Consider the following 6,639-nt stretch of genomic DNA (forward strand, 5'->3'; position numbering starts at 1 on the left):
AGGAAACAAAGGTATTGAAAGGGCAGGGCAGGGCTGGCTAAAAAGGTGCCTTACCTGATGGGGGTGAGCGGGCTGCCCAGGGCCAGCGGTGGGGGGAGAGGCTGGAGGGGAAGCACTGGGGCATGTGTGTGGGGACTGTCGCCTGTCACTGCTGTGACACCACCCTCCAGGGGAGGACGTGAGACTCAGGAGGCAGGAGAGGCAGGGACAGAGCCAGTAGTGGCTACCACGCCTGTCAGCTTGCCTGGCTATAAGCTCCCACAAGCAACACTGCTCCAGGTCAGTGAGGGCGTTTCCAGGCGAGATTGGCATCTGGGTGGCGGCCTCTGCTGCACACGCCTCTCTGGTGTGGGGCCTCTCTAACCCAGTGGGGCCTGAATAGAGCCCAAGGTGCAGGGAGGAGAACACGCCTCTTTTTCCTGCTTCGCTGATGACCGGGGACATCCATCGCCGCTCCTCCTGCCCTTGGGCTGGGGTTCCCACCATCGGCTGCTCTGGTTTTCAGGGCTTAGAACTTGGACTGATTTACTCGACCCGCTGACCTGGGCTGCTGGGCAGCAGATGGCAGGTTGTGGGTTCCCAGCCTCCAGAAGCACGTGAGCCAATTCCTGTAATGAATGAATGAATGCGTGAGTACAAGCAGGAGGCCAGCTGAGGCCACTGCAAACCTGGGCAGCAGAGGTGGGGCTGCGGAGGTGCGTCCGGCTGTGTCCTCTTCCTGGTCAAAAGCACTGGCCCCGAGATGCCAGCACGTGCCGATGAACTGGATGTGAATGGGCGGACAAGAACATGGGAAGGTGAGAAGATTCTCCTATCAGCCTAAGCAACCAGGAAAGAGCAGTCATTTCTCAAGTGGGGGATGCATGGAAGGGGCAGGTTTGGGGTGTTGTACTTGTTTCGCGGGCCTGCTGTGACAAAGCACTGCAGACCGGAAACAGCAGGAATGCATTCTCTTTCCATTCCGGAGGCTCCAGGGAAGGACCCTTCTTGCCTCTTCCAGCTGCTGGTGGCTCCAGGTGTCCCCGGCTTGTGCTCACATCGCTCCTGTGTCTGAGCTGTACTCCCCTGGACTTCTTCCTCTGCCCAGCCCTCCTCCCATCCTCTTCCTCTTCCGGGTGCAGGCCCCCTCCCAGCATCTTGCTTGCTTACTCAGGGCCTGGAAGTAGGACCTGTTTCTGTCTCCATGGGCATGGCTTGTCTCTCAACAGGTATTCCCCCTCCTTCACCCCCCACAGATGTGAGAGCTGGGCCATAAAGAAGGCTGAGTGCCGAAGAATTGATGCTTTCAAACTGTGTTGTTAGAAAACACTCTTGAAAGTCCCTTGGACTGCAAGATCAAACCAGTCCATCCTATAGGAAACCAGTCCTGAATATTCATTGGAAGGACTGATGCTGAAGCTAAAGCTCCAATACTTTGGCCACCTGATGCAAAGTGTCGACTCATTGGAAAAGACCCTGATGCTGGGAAAGATTGAAGACAGGAGGAGAAGGGGATGATAGGGGATGAGATGGTTGGATGGTATCACTGATTCGATGGACATGAGTCTGAGCAAATTCTGGGAGATAGAGAAGGACAAGGAAGTCCAGCGAGCTGCAGTCCATGGGGTCGCAAAGAGCTGGACACAACTTAGAGATTGAACAATAGCAACCCCCCTACATGGACTTTGTTCCAGGAGAAAACATCTAACACCAGGTGGTCATCAGAATAACAACAACAGAAACGTCTGACTGACTGCAGGCGCTCTGTGGCACTTCATCCGCATGACATCGGGGCTCTCTTGATGCCCCCATGGCTGGCAGCGCTGCGCCCATCTCACGCTGAAGACGGAGGCCGGAGAGGCAAAGCGACTGGCTTGAGAGAGCTCGGCAGCAGGTTTTGGTGCTGAAGTCCAAACAGAGGCTTGTGTCCTCCTTCTAGGCTGTATCGCAAAGGGGAGGGGGCAGGAGCCAGGGCCGCCCTTGGCAGAGGCCCAGTGGCTCCGCGGAGCGGCGGGCAGGAGGCCAGCCTCCAGCTGGTGTTCGGTCATATTTATTCTGGTTGAATAACACCAGTATTGACATGAAAAGAGCGAAGAGATATTTTGTCTGCCTGAGACAGGGACTCACCTAAATGGCTGTGAGAGGCCGCGTGTCCACCACGGCGTCCCTGGGACAGAGGAGGCTGTCGGGTGTTGGCCGATGCTGTTGTTCGCTTGTCCATTTGAGTGGACAGGTGCTCACTGTGTGTAGTCTGTGTGTCAGGCCCTGTTCTGGGCACCCACAGCAGGCAGAGTCCAGACATGGGGAGGTCCTGCTGCCTTGGAGTTGTACTGCTCCAGGGCTCTGCTGCGGGTTGCCCGGCCCTCCCTCGCTACAAACGTCCAGCCTTGGAGGGCAATAATGTGCTCCTGCTGAAGCCTCACAAGGACGGGTGACCCAGTGGGGGTCAGGCAGGGCTGGGGGCAGCAGAGGTGAGGTAGAGCGGGGATGGGGAGGGGGGGACACTTTATTGGACAGGATTCCCTGCACAGAGTTTTGCTGTTCTTTGTTAACCTTTAAATATTTATTCAGATTTAAGTGGGAAGATACAGATTTTTATTTTTCTAACATTTTGTTATGAAAATTTTTTGAACCCATGGAGAAGCTGTAAGAATGTTCCAGGGCAGAGTCCCACAGCCCATCCCCCAGACCTGGCTGTACCTGCTTTCCGCATCCAGCTGGGCTGGTTACCTAGGGCGGCTGAAACACATGACCACAAACTAGGGGCTGAACACTGCAGAGTTTATCCTCTCACAGCCTGGAGGCTGGAATTCCAGGCTCAGAGGTTGCAGGGCGGGTTCCTCCTGGGGACTCAGGTGAATCTGGTCCAGGCTTCCTCCCACTCTTGGAGTTGTCGGCATCTTTGATGCCTTGCACTTGTGGCCAGCCACAAGTCACATCACCTCACCTCTCTATGTGTCTCCTCCCCTTGTCTGATGGACACATCTCTGGGGACCACCAGGTGGAAAGTGAGAAAGCTGGGATTCAGGAGGACAGCAGTCCCTCAGCCCAGGAATAAATGAATTCATAAAAGCAGAGTGATATACGTAGTGCTAGATGGATGCTGTTCTCACTGTACATCAGGAGTCTGCTCTGTCGGGACCTCTCAGGGCTGTGATGAGTTGGGGATGCTGGAGCCTGGGGTTGCTGTGTTGTGTTAGTTGCTCAGTTGTGCCAGGCTCCTCTGTCCATGGAATTTTCTAGGCAAGAATACTGGAGTGGGTAGCCCCTCCCTTCTCCAGAGGATCTTCCTGACCCATGGATTGAACCTGGGTCTCCCGCACTGCAGGCAGATTCTTTACTGTCTGAGCCATCAAGGAAGCCCCTGGAGGTCGGGGGGATGACCTCATCATCTCATCCCATCTTAGACTTCATTTCTGAGCATATAATACCTTGCAATGATGGTAATTAAATGCAGATTAGAATTTCAATGCCAAGTGTGACCTACAAATAGGAGAGAAAGATGCAAACACTAGCATCTCGATGTCCCCACAAAGCCAGGCCTGTTTCGGGGGGCCAGTGGGGGATGGCTGTCAGCTGGCCTGGCTATAGGCATAGGAGGCGATTGACCTGGGAGGGCTGGGTCATGGGTGATAGAAACCGACCTGATGGTCCTCTCTCCTAAGGAGGAGAGGAAGTCCTCCTGTGGGTCCCCAGGGTTTGCTGTTTTGGGCCCTGGCTCTGAGGAGGACTGGCTCCCTGCTCTGCCTCCCAGTTTGTGCCCACCCACCCAGCCTATGAGCATCAAACCATGGAATGCGAGCCCAGCCCCCCACCTCCCAGCAAACATTGGACTGATGTGGTTTGATGGCCGGAGCCACCCACTGCTCCATGAAGCCTTCTGGGAATCGCCTCTGGCCAGGTAATGTTCACTGTGTCCCACCCAGAAGCTAGAGGAGAGTGCTCGCAGCCAGGAGACGAGGTTGGGGACCAGACAAAGTGAGATTTCAGTTTCCAAAAGGATGCAAGGGTTGGGGCTGAGCCCTCGGACCTCTGAGATGGACATGACTTTGGCCGTGAATTTCAGAGTGGATACTGGAGACCCTCAGAGAAGGGGAGCAGTCACCAGGCGGCAGGCTCCCTGTGGGCACAACAAATCACACAAACTCATGGCTCAAAACCACACACCTTCCCCTCTCCCCTCAATTCCCATTTCTGGGGTCAGGTCTGGGCAAGTTGCTCTTCCAGAGGCTCCAGGGAGAACCTCTTGCCTTTTTCAGTTTCTAGAAGCGCCTCTCTCCACTCCTCCAGCTTCAAAGCCAGTCCCCCAACTTCTGCTTCCATCGTCACATCTGCTGACCCCGCCCCCCATAAGGACCCTTGTGATGACACTGGGCCCACTGTCATCACCCAGGACAATCTCCTCACTCAAGAACCTTTATCTACAACCTTTATCTACAATATCTTCAAAGGCCCTTTTGCCTTGTAAGGTAACATATTCTCAGGTCCCAGAGATTAGAACCTAGTATCTCGGGGGGCTGTGGGGGGTGGCTACCAGCCCCATGTCAGACCAGCGAGGTGTAATGTGGTGGGTGAAACATGTGTGAGTTTTAGCAGGACATTTGGTCAGACTTTCAACCTCTTCTGTGGCAAACGGCAAGCATGGCTAGATGCTGAGGGAGGCAGTAACTTCTGGACCACAGGTCACTGTCCATCTGCTGATGGACAGAGAGAGCTGACCAAGGCCCACCCCTTTGCTTATCCTGGAGGTACATGGGGATCTCAAGGGGACGCTCATCCACCTCATGGCTGTCATAGTGCTGGATGATGAGGTTATCGTCCAGAAGATTCCAATGATCTGTAGCATGGGAAAGTCCACCCCCTGGGGATGGATACTCTGGGTGTCGTCCCAGCACCATTGTCGCTGTGCGTGGTCTTGGGCAAGTTACTAACCACTCTGCATCCCTGTTTCTTTACCAGGAACACAGATCTGCCTCAGACGGGGCAGGGGTGGGGAGGGTTACAGGGAGATGATCCACATGTGGCTGGGGAGTCTCTAAAGATGCAGGCATAATATCACCCCCTGAGTACTCTCCCCCAGTCCTGCTCCCTGCCCAGGAGCCAGGCAGGCCTTCGTGGGTGCCTTGGCCCACACAGCATGGTGTAGGTGGTGCTGGGTGCTGTACAACGCTGGATGTTGGTGCTGGAACCAGCTGCCATGCTGTGAGGAAGCCCCAGCAGCTCACATGGGGAGAGGCCACGTGGGGAGGCCTCTTGACCTCCAGCCATGTGAAGGCGCTTTCTCAGCAGTGGGTTCTCCTGCCCAGCCGAGGTGCCCAGGCGTGGAACAGGGGCGAGTGTGGTCATTGAGCCCTGCCCACCTTGTGGGTGCATGAGCAAAAGAACTGAGTGCCATTTGTTTGGGTTGGGCCACCCAGTTTGGGTGACTTGTCAGGCGGTGGCAGAGAACCGAGGCCCCATGTGGAGCACTTAGCACACTAAGAACACGTGGTTAGTGCTCAGTAAGTGCACAGGCGGCACTGGGGGCCCAGGGCGCCTCCCTGGCACCTGCTCTGTGTTCTGCCCGCCGCCCCCGCACCCAGCAGCACGCTCCATGTGGTATGGGACATGTGGATGGCAGGAAGCCCAGCTGACCTCTCAGGCCAGGACAGGAGCTTCGCTGGGTTGACTTTGCCCCCCGAAGAACATCTGGAGACATTTTTGACTTCCGCACCAGGGCTGGCGGCACCCGCTCTGCAGCCTCAGCTCTGCCTCCCTCTCCCCCGTGTGGAGGGCACTATGATGGAGCTGGGCCCACCCAGGTCACCCAGGATCATTTTATTTTCAGGCCAGCTGATTACAACCTTCCTCCCCCTGCTGTGTAACCCAGTACTTTCACTGGTCCTGGGTATTAGTGAGGCCCTGAGACCTCATTTTAACTTGATTACACTGGAAAGATTTTTTCCAGATGAGGTCGCATTTGCAGGTGTTGGAGGTTAGGGCTTGGGCACATCGTCTAGGGAGGCAATTCAACTCGTGACAAGTCTTTAAATGAGTGTTGACGCCCTCCAGTGTTATGCTATGTTGGCCGCAAGGTCACACTGAGTCCATCATCCTCACAGGGTGGCCTCCTCCTCCCGCCTTCCCCCAGAACCTTCTCTGTTGCTCAGCTGTGCTGGGAAGGAAGCCCCGCCCATGTGGTGCTCCAGCTCTGTTCAGGGCTCTGGATATATGTGGCGAGGGGGGTGGGGGGGTGGGGGGGGATACGTGATGTGGCCTCTGGTCCTCGGCTGGCCCGCCCAGGTCTTCTGTCTTCCTGTGAAGCCTCCCTAGGGGCCCCTCGGAAGCTGGAGCCTCCAGAGATCTGAGTCCGGGACTCAAGCAATGACACTCCTTGATCCTGACAGTCTGGGGGAGACATGGGCCAGCCCTGATCCCGGGGGATGGGAAGTATACCTCCCCCACCACCTTGATGGGAAGACAGTCCATGGCGTGGAGTGTGGCTGCTGGGGTCTTCTTCGGCGTCTCCTGGTACACAGGCAGCCTCGCCCCGCAGCCAAGTGGGGCGTTTCACTTCGTTCTGAACTTCAGGAAGGGGGTCACCTTAGCTCCCCCCAGTCAGTCTGCACATGCACACCTACACCCACCATTCATACATCCACACACGTATACTCACACCTT

At 56.0% G+C, this 6,639-nt stretch overlaps 1 long non-coding RNA gene across 1 annotated transcript; it reads left to right on the top strand.

Moving 5' to 3' along the window:
* Positions 1 to 277: 277 nt before the first annotated feature.
* Positions 278 to 2,066, top strand: LOC138422406 (uncharacterized). The gene is made up of 2 exons (XR_011249862.1): positions 278 to 797; positions 1,236 to 2,066. It is a non-coding gene; the product is annotated as an uncharacterized lncRNA (long non-coding RNA).
* Positions 2,067 to 6,639: the final 4,573 nt, after the last annotated feature.

The sequence above is a fragment of the Ovis canadensis genome, chromosome 17, assembly GCF_042477335.2.
Source record: "Ovis canadensis isolate MfBH-ARS-UI-01 breed Bighorn chromosome 17, ARS-UI_OviCan_v2, whole genome shotgun sequence".
In the NCBI taxonomy this organism is placed as follows: Eukaryota; Metazoa; Chordata; class Mammalia; order Artiodactyla; family Bovidae; genus Ovis; species Ovis canadensis.